Genomic DNA, 19323 nt, shown 5'->3' with positions numbered 1-19323 from the left:
CTCCCTCCCTGTACTATCCCTCTGGGTCTTTTTTTAAATGAATTGCCTGTGATATTCCTGCTCCCACATCATCCCCTCAGAATAAAAAATTACAACAGTAATCATGTTGTTCTTTCTTTGAACAGGTAGGTCTTTTCCAAATAGGCTGTGTAACAAAAAATAAATGATACCTGGTGTTCAATTCAGTTCAGTTGCTCAGTCATGTCCAATTCTTTGCAATCCCATGGACTGCAGCACACCAGGCTTCTGCTCCAGTCTTCCCTGTCCATCACCAACTCCCAGAGTTTACTCAAACTCATGTCCATTGAGTCAGTGATGCCATCTAACCATCTCAACCTGTCATCCCCTTCTCCTCCCACCTTCAATCATTCCCAGCATCAGGGTCTTTTCTAATGAGTCAGTTCTTCGCATCAGGTGGCCAAGTATTAGAGTTTCAGCTTCAGCATCAGTCATTCCAATAAATATTCAGGACTTATTTCCTTTAGGATGGACTAGTTGGATCTCCTTGCAGTCCAAGGGACTCTCAAGAGTCTTCTCAAACACCACCGTTCAAAAGCATCAATTCTTTGGTGCTCAGCTTTCTTTATAGTCCAACTCTAACATTCATACATGACTACTGGAAAAACCATAGCTTTGACTAGATGGACCTTTGTTGGCAAAGTAATGTCTCTGCTTTTTAATATGCTGTCTACGTTGGTACTAGCTTTTCTTCCAAGGAGCAAGCATCTTTTAATTTCATCGACTCTTTCAGCAGTATTTTAAAAGATAAGATTTTTTAAAGTGATACCTGGTGTAAAGCACTTTTAAAAATTCTCTTTTAAAATACTGTTGAGAGAGTTAATTGCTGGGCAGGTTGATAAGAAGTCCAGGATCCCCAAGGAGGAGAAATGGGTCTGGGGCTCTTGAGGAGATAGGGATCTGGAATTCTCAAGGAGGAGGAAAGGACAAATGTCTTTTTTTTCTTCTACATTCCTTAGTCTTAGTCACATAAATGGTTTTTTATCTTTAAGCCTGGAACTGCAACAAACAACAAACAACTCAGTTTAAAGATTATACTAAAGATTATATAACAACAACAGTATCCAGTTTGAGGACAGTTTGTCCTTCCTGAAAACCTTCTGACTAATCCTGTTAAAATGTATATTATGGGAGTGGGTCTGGTAAGATCTTTCTATTGTTAAGTTCTAATCCTGTTACCTTAAAATGTAAATTGTGGGAGTGGGTCTGGTAAAATTTTACAACCTTGAGACGTTCTTTTGATTTATTGTAATGACTAACTAAAAATATATAACTCCCTTGCTTAGACTAGTGAGGGGGACACTCTCCACCCCCTTCTGATGTCTATGTCAGAAGCTTGCTCTCTCCCTCTTCACTGTAATAAAACTTGTACCACACAAGAGCCCTGAATAATCAAACCTGGTCCCTGGTGTTGAAGCTAAATCTTCTTCAGAGATCAGGAATCTGACATCTTTCACTGTAAGCTATCACTGCTTTCACCATTATATTTCTCCAGAATGCTTATTAGTATCGTTTCTGGATGCAACTGTCTGTGCTGATATGTGAATGCACAGTGTACAACTATAGAAATTTAGTCTCTGTTGTTCCCTCAACAGAAAATTGAGTGATAAACTATCAGTTCTAAATTTCATATATGATGAGAGTAGCAAGTAATCAGTAAATTATGCACTAACTTTTAAACTTCATTTTTCTAATAAAGTATATTGAATCAGACAGGAAAAGTTATATTCAAGCATGGGCACTCTGGGTTTAGTGGATGTGATTTGACAGTTAACAATATTTTTCCAAAAATCTATTCTATTTGATTATAGGGCAGAGACTGCATTTTATTTATCTATTATCACCAACCTCCAGAAGAATTAATGCATGTGATCCTCACTAGATTCTTACTGAGTGGATTAGACATAAAATGACTTTGAAATTATTTACTGGTATTCAATCCAAATAATACCATAAATATGAATACATAGGAAGAGATTGAATATACTTCAAAATTCATTCAGATTGTACTACAAAGCTACAGTCATCAAAACAGTATGGCACTAGCACAAAAACAGAAATATAGATCAATGGAACAAGACAGAAAGCCCAGAAATAAACCCACACACCTATGGGCATCTTACTTTTGACAAAGGAGGCAAGAATGTACAACAGGGCAAAGGTAGCCTCTTCAATAAATGGTGCTGGGAAAACTGGACAGCTAAATGTAAAAGAATGAAATTAGAACACCTTCTAACGCCACACACAAAGATAAACTCAAAATGGATTAAAGAGCTAAATGTAAGATCAGAAGCTATAAAACTCTTAGAGGAAAGCATAGGCAGAACAATCAGCAACATAAAACAAGATCCTCCATGACCCACCTCTTGGAGTAATGGAAATGAAAACAAGAGTAAAGAAATTGGGCCTAGTTAAACTTAAAGTTTTTGCATAGCAAAAGAAACTATAAACAAGGTGAAAAGGAATGGGAGAAAATAGTACCAAATGAAACAACAAAGAATTAGTTTCCAAAATATACAGGCAGCTCATACAACTCAATGGCAGAAAAACAAACAACCAAATAAAAAAGTGGGGGAAAGACCTAAACAGAAATTTCTCTAAAGAAGGCTTACAGATGACTAACAAACAGATGAAAAGATGCTCAAAATCACTCATTATTAGAGAAATGCAAATCAAAACTACAATGAGATATCACCTCACACCAGTCAGAATGACCATCATCACAAAGTCTACAAACAATAAATGCTGGAGAGGGTGTGGAGGATGCTGTGAAAGTGTTGCACTCAATATGCCAGCAAATTTGGAAAACTCAGCAGTGGCCACAGGACTGAAAAGGTCATTTTTCATTTAAAGGCAATGCCAAAGAATGCTCAAACTACCGAACAATTGCACTCATCTCACACGCTAGTAAAGTAATGCTCAAAATTCTCCAAGCCAGGCTTCAACAATACATGAACCGTGAACTTCAAGAGGTTTAAGCTGGTTTTAGAAAAGGCAGAGGAACTAGAGATCCATTGCCAACATCTGCTGGGTCATCAAAAAATCAAGAAAGTTCCAGAAAAATATCTATTTCTGCTTATTGACGATGCCAAAGCCTTTGACTGTGTGGATCACAAGAAACTGTGGAAAATTCTTAGAGAGATGGGAATACCAGACCACCTGACCTACCTCTTGAGAAATCTGTATGCAGGTCAGGTAGCAACAGTTAGAACTGGACATGGAACAACAGGCTGGTCCCAAATAGGAAAAGGAGTATGTCAAGGCTGTATATTGTCACCCTGCTTATTTAACTTCTATGCAGAGTACATCATGAGAAACTCTGGGCTGGATGAAGCACAAGCTGGAATCAAGATTGCCTGGAGAAATATCAATAACCTCAGATATATAGATGACACCACCCTTATGGCAGAAAGTGAAGAATTACTAAACAGTCTTGAAAGTGAAAGAGGAGAGTGAAAAAGTTGGCTTAAAGTTCAACATTCAGAAAACAAAGATCATGGCATCCAGTCCCATCACCTTATGGCAAATAGATGGAGAAACAGTGGAAACTGGCTGACTTTATGTTTGGGGGCTACAAAATCACTACAGATGGTGACTGCAGCCAGGAAATTAAGAGACACTTGATCCTTAGAAGAAAGATTATGACCAACCTAGACAACATATTAAAAAGTAGAGATATCACTTTGCCAACAAAGGTCCATCTAGTCAAGGCTATGGTTTTTTCAGTAGTCATGTACGGATGTAAGAGTTGAACTATAAAGAAAGCTGAGCACCAAAGAATATATACTTTTGAACTGTGGTGTTGGAAAAGACTCTTGAGAGACCCTTGGACTGCAAGGAGACCAAACCAGTCTATCCTAAAGGAAATCAGTCCTGAATGATCACTGGAAGGACTGATGCTGAAGCTGAAACTCTAATACTTTGGCCACCTGATGAGAAGAGCTGAGTCATTAGAAAAGACCCTGATGCTGGGAAAGATTGAAGGTGGGAGGAGAGGGGGTAACAGAGGATGAGACGGTTGGATGGTGTCACTGACTCAATGGACATGAGTTTGAGCAAGCTCTGGGAGTTGGTGATGGACAGGGAGGCCTGGTGTGCTGCAGTCCATGGGGTTGCAAAGAGTCAGACGTGACTGAGTGACTGAACTGGACTGAACTTGTACTGTTGGTGGGAATGCAAATCGATATAGTCACTATGGAAGACAGTACGGAGATTCCTTAAAAAACTAGGAATAAAATCAACATATGATCCAACAATCCCACTCCTAGGCATATACAGAGGAAACCAAAATTGAAAAAGATACATGTACCCCAATGTTCATTGAAGCACTATTTATAATAGCTAGGACATGGAAGCAACCTATATGTCCATCAGGATATGAATGGCTAAAGAAGCTGTGGTACAGATACACAATAGAATATTACTCAGCCATAAAAAGGAACATATTCGAGTCAGTTCTAATGAGGTGGCTGAAACTAGAGCCTATTGTGCAGAGTGAAGTAAGTAAAAAAAAAGAGAAAGTTAATGGTAGTGATGAATTTATTTGCAAGGCAGCAATGGAAAAACAGACATAGAGAACAGACTTATGCACACAGGGAGAGGGAGGAGAAGTTGAGATGTATGGAGAGAGTATCATGGAAACTTATGTTACTGTATGTAAAATAGATAGCCAATGTGAATTTTGTGTATGTCTCAGGGAACTCAAACAGGGGCTCTATGTCAACTTAGACGGGTGGGAAGGGGAGGGAGATCAGAGAGGGGTCCAAGAGGGAGGGGACATATATACACCTATGGCTGATTCATGTTTATATTTGACAGAAAACAACAAAATTCTTAAAGCAATTATCCTTCAATTAAAAAAATAAATACATTTTTTTAAAAAGAAAAAAGATATAAATCTCCAATATTAGGAATGATGAAAGGCATATCACTTGAGAAATTTCAGACATTAAAAGGATAATAAAGTAAAAACAATGCACTCGACAACTTAGAGGAGGAAATTGACTGCAAAAGGGTACTAGAGAATTTTGGAGGTGCTGGAAATATTTTACATCATTATTGTAGTTCCTGCACAAATGTAACCATTTGTTAAGATTCATCAACCTATACAATTAAATGCTGAATTTTACTTCATGTAAATTATGCCTTAATAAAGCAAATATCAAAAAATTATATTTTAATGTTCGTGTTTAAAATAGAATAATGAAACATATACTTGTAAATGTTGATACTATAATAGTGATAAATAAAATTTAAAATGATATAGTGAATGATGTTCGTAATTCCTTAACTAGCTAGTGGTTAGTTTCATGAATGTTATGATTGGGAAATCTGAACGTTCAGAAAAAAATTACTTCTCATCTGCCCATTAATAAACTTCTCATCATTTCCTAGTTATATCATAATGGCTAATCATATCCAGTCTTTGAATTGATATTTCTTTTCCAGTATCTTTAATTGTTATTTATCTAACATGGCATTTTTTCTTTATGGATAAAAGCATCACATAGAAATTTTATAAATTCATGTTTCAAATTTCACCTTAAATTTAAAAGGAAATATATTTGTCTTCCAAAGGCAATGGCAACCCACTCCAGTACTCTTTCCTGGAGAATCCCAGGAACAGGGGAGCCTGGTGGGCTGCCATCTATGGGGTCGCACAGAGTCAGACATGACTGAAGTGACTTAGCATATTTGTCTTCCAAAGGTAAAAGTTTCTGCATTCTCAAGTAGATCTTGTTTGGAAATTGTAACAATTTCACATCTAATTTCTGCTCATTTGAAAGTGAAATGAAAGTTGCTCAATCATATATATTTGTGACCCCGTGGATTATATAGTCCATGGAATTCTCACGAGGCCAGAATACTGGAGAGAGTGGCCTTTCCCTTCTCTACTCATTTATGTCCCTTCTGTTTTCAAACTGACATTCATACTGAAGGCTGCTCAACTTGTAAAGTCCCAAGCCTTCTTCCTGACCATATATTTACATGCAGTGCTTCTTATACCCAGTTTTATATATATTAGTACGTTTCTGAATCTGAAATATCTTTACATGTAAAAAAGCCTTATTAAAGTAAGGCTGATCTCATGATTTTAAAAGTATTCTGGAAAAAATAAAATAAAGGTATTCTGAAGTCAAGATAAAGAAAGGTAAGCATATAAATCTATATTGTCTGTCTCATATAAAATGAAAAACTCATTACTCTTGCTTCCCATGTATTAGTTCCTAACATTTAACACTTACTTTAAAACTTAGCCAGATTATCTCCAGAAATATTTAGGTATTTATTGACTCTAAGTTTTTTCCCTAAATAGTCTTCCCTAGTGGCTCAAAAGGTAAAGAATCTGCCTGTAATGTGAGAAATCAGGATTTGATCCCTGGGTTGGGAAGATCCCCTGGAGAAGGGAATGACCATTAACTCCAGAATTCTTGCCTGGAGAATACCATGGACAGAGGAGCCTGATGAGCTACAGTTCATGAGGTTGCAAAGAGTTGGAAACGAGTGACTAACACTCTTTCCCCCATATACCTTCTCTCTATTCCCTTCCTTCTCCCTATCACCCCACCACCACACACACATTCTCCAGGTACCTGGAATGTATTACGAAAATCTATCAGGGCATTTATTTTCCACATCTGAAGTCACAAAAGTTTGAAATCATTTCTGATTTTCTTTGAAATACTGTATATCACTGACATAAAAATTGAGGGAAAAATTCAGCCTCCTGAAAATGCTACAAGATTAGCTAATCCTATCATATTGAGTAGCTTGATGTTTATTTCAACTCAAAGTAAAATAGTTTGTGTGATCTTGGCCTGAAACTTAGATAATATATTACTCATACTCCAAAACTGAAAGCTTGAAAACAAAAGAGAACACAGAGTATTTGCCTCCAAGTCATTGAATAGGTTGTATCAGGAGAAAAAAAGTAGTGTGGAAGTATTAAAGTACTGGCCAATACAAAATGAATTCTAGCTATGCCAAACAAACCTGCTCCCTTTATGTACCTCAGCTTTGGAACCACATTGATTATTGAAAAGGCTGCCTTTCACCTAAAGATGTAAATTCACCTTAACAGTCCTTCCCAGGAAGTATCATACTAGTCTCTAGAATATGGTATTTGCATGATATTGCTGGAGGAGTGTGTAATTTCCTTGGTTCTGTCTTGCTGCAGCAAAGATTTGAAACAGCAGACCAATGTTACAGCTAGGTTACAGCTCAGAGTTTTATTCTCAAGCAAAGGATAGTACATCCTTGAGGCGTGAGGGCAGGCCAAGGGTGGCCCAAAGGAGAGGCCTCAATCTGTCTTGGCTTCCTCCTTTTATACATTTGTCTTCTCCCTGCAGAGCCTGCCCTATGCAAATTGGGCTAGCCAAGAAAGGGGTGTGTTTGTTTCACCTGAAGTTCTCACTCCGGTCCACGTGTCTTCTTTTGTTCCATTTTCACAGGCTTTTCTCTTTCTTTGTCTTTTAGCCACCACTATTTTGGACTCCTTTTTCCTACTGTAACTACCTAACAATATGATATATACTGTTTGAAAAATAAGATCATGCAGCCATTATAAGAGACACAAAAAGAGTTTGTTTAGCTTATTCCAGTGGTCTCAATATAGGCTTAAAATATATTTTTGCTGAAAAGGGACTTGACCATTCAACTCTCTGTAACTATGTGGAAAGCCAAAGTCTACAGAGAATATCTATCTTTTCTACATCCTATAAATTTTAATGGCAAAGTAAGGAAAACAAGTAGAATTCATTGTTTAAGCTTTGTTTATACTATGTTGTTGATGAAATTTACCATTATCTATAATTTGTGAATTAAGTTCAACAATTTGTTTTTATCCTCTACCCTGTATCAAGTCTTCTGGAAATTAAAGAGAAAAAGCTGAATGTGCTGTGGCCGTAAGTAGCTCAGTGTCTAGTGGTAAATGTAGTTACAGAAACCATGATGGGAAGAGAGATATAGGCAGCCATAGAAGAATACTGTACATGGTGGCACGGGGACAAGAGTGAGTATCTGATTCTACGTGAGACACAGGGAAAGTTTAACAGTAGAAGAAATAACTGAGTGGAGTTTTGAAGGAAGAACTAACATTTTACAAGAGATGAAGGCCAAAAGAAGGACAGCCCAGGAAAGGCTCTCGGTATATACAAACAGACATCAGCAAGAATATATACAAAAGAAACATGTGTTTAATAGCTACAACAGTATAATGTCAGAAGAAGAAACCACAAGTCAGTAAGACTGGAGAGGAGGTCAAGGTTACATGTCTTTACGAAGGGCCATTAATGTTAAGTGAATGTGGAAACCCAGGGGAGCAACTGAAGAGAAGTGATATGAATGATTTGGTTTTGAGAATGATACTTTTCATCTATTGTGAAAAATAACTCAGGGAAAACACAGGGAAATCAAAACTATTTTTTTCAAAAAATTTATTGATAAATGAAGCTGGACCAATAGGGATGGACACATTGCATTTAAGGGTAGAACCTTAAAATATAAGACTGGTGAGTGAGAGAGAAAGAGAAAAATGAAAACAATGTAGTAAACCATGAGGCCGAAACAAGTATTAATGGATTTACTTATCTTTCATCTTTTCTTTGTCATAAACAGCTGTTCACATTAATTAAGAAATAAATATACTTTCTAACACTTGGATTCAAGATGGGGAAATGACTGCCTAAACTCAACCCTCTCTCACTCCACCAAAGTCAAGAATCAAAGAACTGGTTCACCGTCCCTTGGTTCTTGAAAGTACAGTTAAAAAAAAAAAATGTAATGGGAAAACTCAAATTGTTTATGAATCAATGAGGTCCTACTGGGCACTAAACTATTTTTCTCTGAGTTTACTATTGGTCTGTGACTGTTTAGAGAGGCTGATCTTGCAATGTAGCAACCAATTAGGAATCAGAGCTTTTTTCAACGGTTATGTTATTTTCTGTTATAATCACAGTGATTCATCTCATCAGAAGACTGTGTTAGACTTCCTTCTGCATCTCTTTCACCCAAGGAACTGAATTAACTCTTTTGTAACACACTCATGACTAATGCCTGCAGCTGTTAACTTAAATACAACCCCAGTATTTTCAGTTGTTTTGTTCCCAAAATAAGTCTCTTTGTATATCAGATTTTGTATCAAAATTGAGCCCTGTCTTTTGTGCAGCATTGCTGCTCCTCTATTTAGGTAAACATCAGAATATCACTAAAATCATACCACCTGAAATTTGTAAGCAGCACCCATCACTCCAACTTTCACCACCCAGGAGAATTACATTACTGGATGGAGAAGTTAATTAAAATGAAGATGAAAATTACATTTTAGGAAGGAGAAAAATTACTATACTGAGATGCTTTGTCATAATATTTTAAGTCTAACAATTGAAAGGTAAAAAGTGACGGGAGAAAGGCAACAGTGACCTCAGTGATGAAGCTGGTGGTCACCTCTTTGGCTTCCCTGGTGGCTCACTCAGTAATGAATCTGCCTGCAATGCGTGAGACACAGGTTCGATCCCTGGGTTGGGAAGATCCCCCGGAGAAGGAAATGGCAGCCCACTCCAGTATACTTGCCTGGGAAATCCCATAGACAGAAGAGTCTGGTGATCTATAGTCCACGTGGTCACAAAGAGTCAGACACAACTTAGCGACTAAAACACCAGCACCACACCACCACTCACTTCTTGAGTGAAACTATGTATAGTCATCACTACAACTCCATGAGTTGAAACCATCATATTCATTTTTCAAATGAACAACTTTAAACTCAGGGAAATTTAGCAATCTGCTCAATCAAGATCAACCAGCTACAAACTCAGTATGATTCCAAAGTCTGTATGTTTCTTTCACTTCATATTACATCTCAGAATATCCTTCCACTGTTATTATCAGTTTTTCCAAAAAAATGTATTTATTATCTTATCCACTGTCATTCATTTGTTCAACAAGCACTTGACATAGAACTGCTACACTTGTTAAGCCTGTACTAAGCTCGATAATAAGAATATCATTGATAAATAATATATGAGTAATTTTAATTGAGCATTTAAACTGTGCCAAACACTGCTTCACATTCTCCTTATGTGTTAACTCATATGTGTGAGTTTAACCCACAAAATAGCCCTAAGAAATAGGCATTATTAATATCCATGTTTGACAGGTAAAGAAACTGAAGCACTAAGAACCTAAGAAAATGACCATAGAAGAGTAAGCATAAAGGAAGCATAATTTTTAATCTTAACAAAAATGTATTGTATAGCATCTCTTGCTTAAAAACGCCTTACAGAGAATGAAGCATGTGAGTTGATACTTAAAGGATCAGGCTTCTCTTAATAAATTAATAGAAGTAGAAAAGAGCATTCAAAGCCACAGAGACGGCTCCATAAATGCACTATCACCATCACACATTTGACAGTTGCATGCAATCAGGACACTATATCTCCGTGGTTTCCAACCTCAAATGGCTTGTGAAGTTGCCCAGCAATCCTATTTTTCTTGCTAGAGTGTTCTCTGCAATACCATTTCATGCATCTTCATCATACTGAAACCTACAAATACCCTACTTCCTGCTCACTCCTGGTACACGGCTCTGCTTTCTATTTCATAGGAGCTAATCAAGTTAATGTTTGTAACCACCTCAAATTCCTGCAATGTTTGGGCTAAGATTATCAGAGAAAATACCCATATACCTTATTTATGTTATATATTGGTATTTTTAAAAATAAATAACATGTAACAAATCATTATATAATTATTTGTCACCTAAATATTCCAGAGGTCTCAGGCTGAATAAATATGATGAACCCAGGAATCATGGGTTCAGTAAATATGTTAAGTAAATCCTTCCTAGACAAATGATAATAAACAAAATCCAGAAGTAAAAAGTCAAAGGATTATCTAACTAGCCAGTCTGATAAGCCTTCCATATTTGCAGACAAGCCAAATAAGGAGCTGACCAACTGCAGAATCTTTCCTGTAACAAGAAGCAGAACACTGAAGATGTCGAGTGAGACAGGTAGGGTCATTAGGCCAGAGAGTCATATGTCTATCTCAGAGATGAGACTAAGATTTGCATCTGCCCTAAATCAACCCCTAGGGTCTTGCCATGAAAAAAAAAGGCATGCTCTAAGGACAGATTCTTCCACAACATTCTCTGTTTCTACATTTAAATTTTGCATGTACCAATGTAGAATCATCTAGAAGAGGTCCTCTCTTCCTATATATAACCTAAAAGGAAAAAAAAAAAGAAAAGGAAAAAAGAGAGCAATACATATAGTATTCTGTGTTTTGACCACTACACCCTTGTAGTTTTAGAGACTGGATGTCAAAATTACAAAGTTTTAATTAGCCTCCTGCATGGCAAGAAGAAGTGCTGAGAAATCTATGGTTGGTTTCTTTTCTCATCCATAGGCTCTAAAATTGCAATTCTAACTACGTTTTTGCTTATATTTTACTTCATTGAAATTCCTCTCCCATATTAAGATCAATTTTGTGCAGAACATTGTCTCACCCAATATCCTCAGAGAGCTAGCCCTTAAAGATTCTTCTTTCTGTTCCCTGTATCTTCAAATATTTCTCTCTTCTGTCTCCTTTTCTCTGGCATTTAAACATATTAAGCTCTATCACTATCGCATAAGCCAACAATGATTTGCTTTTTACACAAACCAGTGGAGACTTCTCAGTCAATGCTTTACTTTATTTGATCTATCACTCTTTGAAACTCTGTATCTCAAGAATTTTCTTTATTATCATCATTTTCTTCCTGCTTTTCTAGTCATCTTTTATTTCACTTGTGAACTCTTTCCTCCTTATTTACACTTCAAATATTGATATTTTAAGTGACACAATCTTAGATGTAGAACATCCAAAGGACCACACACACACACACACACAATTATTAGAACTGCTACATGAATATAGTAAATTTGCAGGATACAAATTAACATACAAAAATAAGTTGCGTTTATATATACTAATGATGAACTACCTGAAAAGGAAATTAAGAACACAATCTCATTGAAAATACTAAAATATTTAGGAATAAACTTAATCAAGAAGGTGAAAGATTAGTATAAAATTCCCTAATTTTGAAAGATATTACAAAGTTAAACATCTTAAACTATACACATAAATAAACTCAAAATGTACTGAAGATTTAAATGTAAAACCTGTAATTATAAAACTCCTAGAAGAAAATAGCAACTTCACTTTGACTTTTCACTTTCATGCATTGGAGGAAGAAATGGCAACCCACTCCAGTGTTCTTGCCTGGAGAATCCCAGGGATGGGGGAGCCTGGTGGGCTGCCGTCTATGGGGTCGCACAGAGTCAGACACAACTGAAGCAACTTAGCAGCAGTAGCAGCAGCAGAAGAAAATAGAGGTGAAAATCTTCATAACACTGGGCTTGGCAGTGATTTCTTGGCTACAACATCAAAAGAATGATCTATAGAAGCAAAATCAGACAAGTGGGAATACATCAAAACAAAAAGCTTCTTCACAGCAAAGGACTCAATCAACAAAATGAAAAAAAAGTATAAAGAATATGAGAAATACTTATAAACCATGTATCTGATAATTATTAATATCCAAAATATCAAGGAACTCCTACAACTCACTAACAAAACAAAAAACAAATAATCTGATTTTAAAATCAGGAAAGGACTCAAACATTTCTCCAAAAGAAGATAAACAAATGACCAAGACATATATGAGAAGACGCTGAACATCACTACCCAGGAAATGCAAATCAAAACCACAATGAAATATCATTTTATACATGTTCAGATAGCCATTATTAAAGGAAAAAGGAAAATAACAAGTGTCAGTTAGGATATGAAGAAACCAGAACTCTCATGGCACTGTTGGTGAGATTACTAAATTGTACAGCCTCTATGAGAAACAGTTTCTTCAAAAAATTAAAAATAGAATTATCATATGAGCAATCTTATTTGTAGATATATCTATTTATATATATCATACTTATATGTCCAAAAGTGTTGAAATCATGAACTCAGAGAGATATCTTCCCCTCCATGTTCATAGCAGAACTATCTACAATAGCCAATATATGGAAACAACCTAAATGTCCATCAACATATGAATGGGTCAAGAAATGTGGTACATATATGTACCACATATGTGCAATTGCTTTTGAAAATAAAAAAAAAATAATTAAATTTCATCTTGAAAAACTATGAGGAAATAGCAATGAATGTGATTCCCATCTTATAGCAGTGGTTTGAAACTGCTTCAAGAAAGAATTTGTCTTATTAAACATGTGAATAACCTCAAAGCAGCTTGATTTTCTATAATGCATTAAATAAAATCATATTTAATTCTGGAATGGTGTCCAGACACAGCATCTCGATTATCCAAATACTAACATGTTCCCTTGTAATACAGACTTTAATTAACAGACAGGTTATCTTAATTACTTTGTAATTCACTGATTTCATAACAAATGACAAGTCAAGGACTCAAACTGTAGCATGCTTAATTTTATATCTAGGTTAACTAATTACAAATAACAAGACCTATATCACTCATCAAGTACAACAACCGCCCACTTCAATTTCATTTTAAAGCATCTCTACTGCCATGACTGAGTTGCCTCTGCAGGTTTAAAATACCTCTGAGTTCAATCAGTTCAAACTCAGTTATAAGTACTTGAAAATCAAGAAAATGTTTAAGACTAATTGTTAAATCACTACTTTAAGTTGTGTAATAAGCACTAAGAAAAGTAAAAAGAATTGAGAAGTAGTAAAAGTGGGCAAATCGTGTACCGTAAGAGTGACTTGTATGACTGTCTCCATAAGAAGATGTAATTAGCTACGTGAAAAATGTCATCCCTTGCCAATCCCTACAGGCCTGAAATGGGCACCATATGCTTCTGGTAAGATACATTTCTATATTTGTAGGGTTCATATAGATATGTACTTTAAGCCCTGTTAGCATTAATCACCAGTGCATTTTGGTGCTATATAGCCATGCATGGCTGTGGTGCAGAGATTAGAAAGAAACAGTTTTTCCCCCAAGAGACAAACTCAAAGCTCAGAATATGCCCTAACTTCTCTTGTCATCAAGCCTTTAGGGGTTCCTTTTAAAGACAACTCTAAATGGATCCTGTAATGCAGAGGCCGAAGATATCTGAGATTAGTGGGTATTTTGAGATTCAAGCTAAAGCAAATGTAGGGTTTTTTTTTTGTTTGTTTGTTTTTTTCCAAATCCTGGCTAAGGCAATGCTTCTGGTTATTAGTGCTTTCAAGGAAATTTCAATTCTCAGACATTTACTCGTGTTTTTTTGTTGTTGTTTTTTTTTGTTTTTTTTTTTTTTTAAATTTACATTGCAGGAAATAGCAACAACTTCAGGTATCTCTCACTATGTTTGTCTCTGAGCCCAAGAGACATTAAGTACCATAAATGCAGGTACATGGGAAGTGGTATTAATCAGGACCACCCAAGGGAGTGAACACTGTCCTAGTTACTCATCAGCAAAAAAGAGGAAACCCTTCTATGAGAGGACTCTGGAAACTGTTTATAAAGAAAGCAATAGCTTTTTCAACAAGTCCCAGAAGAGGCAGTTACAGAGCCTCCTACTGACTATGCCACTGCTTATAAATGAACAGCTAACCATGTGTGAAGGCAGTGATTGTCCAGATTTTGGAGTAGACAGAGCCTTAGTGACAGTCACATTTTTACCCCACATGTAAAATAAATATTATCATCTATAGGTGTCATGATAGGTAAAAGGAAAGGTAACCATAAGTTAGTGAGCTAAATTATTAGTTAATTCGGGAGAGAGAAGCTAAAACTCCATAACAATAAACTATCAAAAGCTAAGCAATGAAACATAACTCCCACACTCAATATTGTCACTGAAAATAAATGACTATCAAATACTGTAAAGGAAATTATGGGGTAGGTTCTATCAGGAGAAGAAATCATGCCTGCTTTCTCTCAACTACAAATAAATGGTTATTCATAGTCTAGTTTCACGAGGGCTAAGCTATATCTCATCTACTCAATTGAAATATTATTAGACATGAGAGTTCTGCAAAAATCACAGCTGCTTGGCAAAGAAGCCTTCACTATTTTAATCTAAAATATGAAGCATCTAAAGACATGTCATGGGCTGTAAGAAGACATATAGAAAGGGTCAAAGTGCAGCTCCAGACATCTTCCACTTGGCAGGGTCTTGTCTGTTGCTGCTGCTGCTAAGTCGCTTCAGTCATATCTGACTCTGTGCGACCCCATAGATGGCAGCCCACCACCGCCGTCCCTGGGATTCTCCAGGCAAGAACACTGGAATGGGTTGCCATTTCCTTCTCCAATGCATGAAAGTGAAAAGTGAATTCGCTCAGTCGTGTCAGACTCTTAGTGACCCCATGGACTGCAGCCTACCAAGCTCCTCTGTCCATGGGATTTTCCAGGCAAGAGTACTAGAGTGGGTTGCCAATTTGATGAAGAATCCTATGCCAGCTTAGTTTCATTATACTTTATTCTCCATTTCAAACTTCTTTATTCCATGGGAAAATGTGGGATGAACAATGACACAAGAGCAATCCCATGCTGCAGTCAAGAAAAGTCTAGGTATAAGAGCTGAGGCCTGAAAGGAAGGAGCAGCTAAGGTGGGGGGTCAAGAATGGTCATACAAGAGAATTAATGAAAAAAGCATTATACAGAATATCATCCCTCCATGGATTGATTTTCTGTGTGTTCCTCATGTAAATGTATGTGAATACTGAATATGGCTGGTGTGAACAAATGTATTTTTCTTTAGTGATATGAGACACTGAGGCTTGCACAAGACTACATTCTTAATGGGAAATTATTAAATGTGATGAAATGTCCAAGAACATTGACATGATTGAAAAGTGAAAGTGTTAGTCGCTCAATCATCCAATTCTTTGTGATCCCATGGACTATAGCCCTCTGCCCATGGAATTCTCCAGGCCAGAATACTGGAGTGGGTAGCCATTTCCTTCTCCAGGGGACCTTCCCAACCTAGGGAACAAGCCTGGGTCAGCTACATGGCAGGCAGATTCTTTACTATCTGAGCCACCAGGAAACTCCTTGAAATGATTAGTAGAGATGAATTAATCAATGTAAAATTCCATCTTTTAAAGTGTTAGTTTAGCTGAACTTCATGTATAATCTTACTTCATTCCTGTGTCAATAAAACAGAATTCTTGGGGTGTTTTTCCTTAAAGCAGAGGAATGATAATCTGTTTCTGTCAAGACATACTGACCACTGTGTTCAGTGAGGAAAGACCTCTATCATCTTAACACATTTTCCCACTAGGGACTTAAACACAAGTCTTTGGATTCCTCAGTTGGGTGTTTGAACAAACTGAGCCAATTAAGTTCACTAGTGAGACAGACCCACTGGGAAACTTCATATTATGCGGTTCACTGTTAGAAACTGCATTTGAAAAAACACCTAAGGCAGCCACCACCTACCTATTCAGCTATGAAAGTGGTAAAATTGGCAAAGGAATACCAGTAACAAAGGAGCAAATAGCATGATTCTTTTTGTGATCAACATTTGATATTTCTGGATTTGGAAGTCTGATGTGTGGATATGGCCAACTTCTCTCATTGTCCTTAATGACAAAAATCTGTGGAAGTCAGTGCTTGTGGTATGTATGTTTATTTACCCACCAGGTTAATTTTTTCTTAGACTATGTGAAACTTGCCTCATGGATGAAGGTGGATTACAATGAGTTATTATTTAAAACACTTGATTCCCCTTCTATTTTTTTTCTCTATCCAGCCACTGTTTTCTTCTATTTAATTTTGCCTTGCTCTACTCACATGTGGTATCCCATGTTCTCTTTCACTGATGAGCAAAAAGTGGATGTTAAAAATAGTTAAGTATCTCTGTGATACTATTCCCTTATCTCAGAAATAGGGAAGCAACTCTCAAGCTTATTTTCAAAGGAGATACTGCTGATCAAGAAATCTTCCCTTTAGGAAATTATAGAAACCCTGTCCCACACACCTGTATGCCCTTCAGTAATCATTCACAGCACAAACAAGCAAAGAAATTTAAATTAGATTTTCATCAAAACTTGGAATTTTAAGAAAACAAAGTAATTTAAAACAAAACAACAAGAAAAGCCTAAGATACAGTCTGACAAGATTCTCAGGTTTAAGTGAAGGAAGGAAGGTAAGTTCCACATTAATGGAGCCCTCACCATCTGTCCACCATCATGAAAAAATGAGGTAGATTCAATGCTTAACTTTTAAGTAAATGGCTCATGAGCTAGAGCTTTTTTAATAGTGAGCACTAGCTTTTCTAATTCCCACCTGTTTCTTCTGTCTTAATTGCTCTGAGGAGCATGACTAATTTAAAATTACCTTTCTGTGATAAAATCTTATTACTCTCAGGATAAAATACTGAAATAACTATATTTTCACTCTGACAAAACCTTTTACACAATAATAAATTATCTCTGTACAACAGAAATCCTGGGCTTTTCCTGTGAAGAAGCTTAGCAATGAAAATCTAATATTTTATAGAAGAAATGTGTTCCAAAGTGGGATTAAAAACTGTAAATTTTATATGACCTTTCAGTAGCCTTAAACTCTGGTTTGAAGCACATAGTAACTTTAGCTCCCTAATGGTGGGTGAGAAAAGCAGCCCTTGAATGAGAGAGTTTTATAAGATGTAAAGATAACCCTTTACAGCAAGGATATCTGCTCTCAAAAGTTTTGGGTGGGAAACGAAGCAAATAACACTTATCAAAAGTTTTGCTTTCCCAGAGTAAGGTGAAAAATCCTATTAAATGCTTCTGTGGAGACCGTATTTTCAATAAGTGAATGTTGCCCATTTTGTAGAGAAGCTTCTCAATTTTCCATATCTTTTTTTACTCTACAAACCCTACCACCCACTCCAGGAATAATCCTGCTACCTAAATGCTAAAAAAGGAAAAAAAGATAATCTCTACTAAGAAAGAATTAATAGCAACAGCTTTAGATTAACAGTTAAATATGGGCTTAATTTTTTTCTAAGTTATATCATTCTAGATGACTGAGAAGTTGATGAATAGTTATGAAGAAGCATCGAATGCAAGTTCAGGCAACACAATTTTCTCTTCTGTTTGTCCTTTACAGGCTATGAAACTTAGCAACATGCTTTGACCTCTCTGAGCTTCAGTCACTAGATTACATTGGAAAATAATATGCTTTGAAGATTATTAAGTTATGCAATGTATTAATATTTTAATTACTAATTAGTTACTTGAACTGTTTAAGAAAAAGATAAAATCCTTTTGTTCAGGTGGCTTATAATTTAGCTGGGAAGTAAAATAAGTGCATACACAAAAATAATAAATATAACACTAATACAAGGATTTGGTGATGGATTTGAAGCTGAGGACAAATTTGGGAGATAACATTCAGTAACACTGATAAGATTTAATAATAACATTGTGTTTATGGAAGTAAATGAAAGTCTTTCTTCCCATGAGATTTGGAAAAATGTGTTAATATTTTTGAAACTAGTTTGGCCTAATAGGAACTCCATTTTGTGAAGAGATATAGTGTTTTTGTTTGAGATGTATTAAGTTGTCCATGAGAAATATTTATCTTTTAGGAGCAACTGGAATTATATGACTAGAATTTGAGAGGTTCAACCTGGAGGTATATTTTTGGATCAAGTACTAAAACAATGAAATTATGAGTATGGCTCATATTCAGAGATTGATCGAGAATCAAGGGTAGAGTCCTGACAATAAATGCTATAATAACCAGGCAAAGAGAGTGGCAAGGAGAAGCCTCCAGAGAATGCTGAATCACAGATGTAAGAAAGAAAACTGAAAATCAAGATGCTGATACAGCAGGATTTATGAAAAAATTTTGACACTAGAGGATAACATTTGAGAAAGGATTTTTTTAGTAACATGGCAGCAAAGGTGAACCTCAAACTCCCAAAGTTTAGTAATGAAATAAACAATTACCTTGTGGAAGCAGCAAGGATGAGGACTCCTTATCTAGGAGTTCAGCTGGCATATGAAGGAAAAAAAAAGTCTTCACAGAAAGAAAGGGAGCCGAGAGAGGTGAAAACATGTAATGTGAAAGAAACTTGAACACAGGCGAAAAGGAAATAGTCATTGGAATAGGAAAGTTGAAAACACTTAAGAATGAGAGGTTAAAGCTGGGAGGGACTCAAAGAAATGGGAATGAAAAGAATAGAAAAATTTACTTGCAAGAGAAAGAAAATCTCCGGCTGAGTGGAATTCTGCGAGGCACGTACTAAGTAGGAGACAGAAATGCAGGAGGGAAAGTGTGCCAGGTGGTCTCAATAT

General features: G+C 36.3%; 1 protein-coding gene across 2 annotated transcripts in view; it reads right to left on the bottom strand.

The window, feature by feature from the left end:
- ZNF804B (zinc finger protein 804B) overlaps positions 1–19311 on the bottom strand; it is a 284775-nt gene extending 265464 nt beyond the window's left edge. For both annotated transcript variants that reach the window (XM_055590602.1, XM_055590603.1), the window contains exon 1: positions 18976–19311. The gene's annotated coding sequence lies outside the window, so the exon portion shown is untranslated. The remainder of the gene's footprint in view (positions 1–18975) is intronic.
- Positions 19312–19323: the final 12 nt, after the last annotated feature.

This window comes from Bubalus kerabau, chromosome 8 (genome assembly GCF_029407905.1).
Source record: "Bubalus kerabau isolate K-KA32 ecotype Philippines breed swamp buffalo chromosome 8, PCC_UOA_SB_1v2, whole genome shotgun sequence".
In the NCBI taxonomy this organism is placed as follows: Eukaryota; Metazoa; Chordata; class Mammalia; order Artiodactyla; family Bovidae; genus Bubalus; species Bubalus kerabau.
This window is presented reverse-complemented; position numbering and strand designations above follow the sequence as displayed.